We start from the raw sequence: 1,001 nt of genomic DNA, 5'->3' as shown, positions 1-1,001 counted from the left end.
TAGGGAAAGGAAGGTGAAAGTACCTTGACACAAACAAATCTGCCCTCTGCCTTGGAGGAAGACACAATCTCTCTCTTCCAAGGCTGTTTCCTATACAGACATCCTCAAAAAGATGGTCCAGAACAAAAGCCGTCAATGTCTTTGATCAGACACGTGCAGAAATGAAGAGATCCAAGGAAAACTGTCTCCCGGAAAACATAAACTAAATTTCATATATCCTTTATGCTACTGTTTAACCAAATAATTAATTTTGACTACTTTATTAAAGAGCCAAAAAAGAAATAAAACTTTCAGCTTTTCCTTATAGAAGTAAAGTGGCTGTTTAGTTATCGCACTAAACAAATGTGTCCATATGCATTTTATTGAAAATACTTAGTTAATATGACGCCAATGGGTACAACTTTGAGTTTTAACAAAACATTCACTTGAATGACAAATGACATTTTCAAAGGTTCCTACCAGTAGCATGTGAGGTATCTAATGTTTCACAAGGCCTAATCCTTTATCAAGTCAAAGGTTAAGTAGGTTATATCCAATTTATTAGCCAAATATCAATCTTCTTCATATACATAAGTACTTTCTTTAACTTTCAGGAATAACCGACAACTATAATTGTATATATTTAAAGTGCACAATAGGATGATTTGTTATACACTGTAGAAAAATTACCAAGATCAGGATAATAAACATATGCATCACCTCACATAGTTAACACAGGCAACTCTTTTGATTTTTGTTTTTTGTTTTAGATAAGCACTTAAAAGAACACTTATTCTTCCTGGCACAGCAGAGGATTCAACCTCCTAAAAACATTAAAAAAAGAAAATTTAGCATGCATTTGTTCCCCCTTATAACGACTCACTACAAAATATTAAGGTCATGGGAAGGATATATTTATGTAAAAACATAAACTTTTATACTGAAAATATGTTTCTAGCATTACCACAAAAAATAAACAAAAAATGCAAAAACTGTTTTTAATCACTTTTTTGTGGAAAGAG

At 32.1% G+C, this 1,001-nt stretch overlaps 1 protein-coding gene across 3 annotated transcripts in view; it reads right to left on the bottom strand.

Moving 5' to 3' along the window:
* Nucleotides 1-1,001, bottom strand: part of ARB2A (ARB2 cotranscriptional regulator A) — a 434,977-nt gene that overhangs the window by 382,690 nt on the left and 51,286 nt on the right. The gene's annotated exons all lie outside the window — the stretch shown is intronic.

The sequence above is a fragment of the Lipotes vexillifer genome, unplaced genomic scaffold (assembly GCF_000442215.2).
Source record: "Lipotes vexillifer unplaced genomic scaffold, Lipotes_vexillifer_v1.1 scaffold67, whole genome shotgun sequence".
NCBI lineage: Eukaryota > Metazoa > Chordata > Mammalia > Artiodactyla > Lipotidae > Lipotes > Lipotes vexillifer.
Note: the sequence above shows the minus strand (reverse complement) of the source record. Positions and strands in the feature narration are given on the sequence as shown.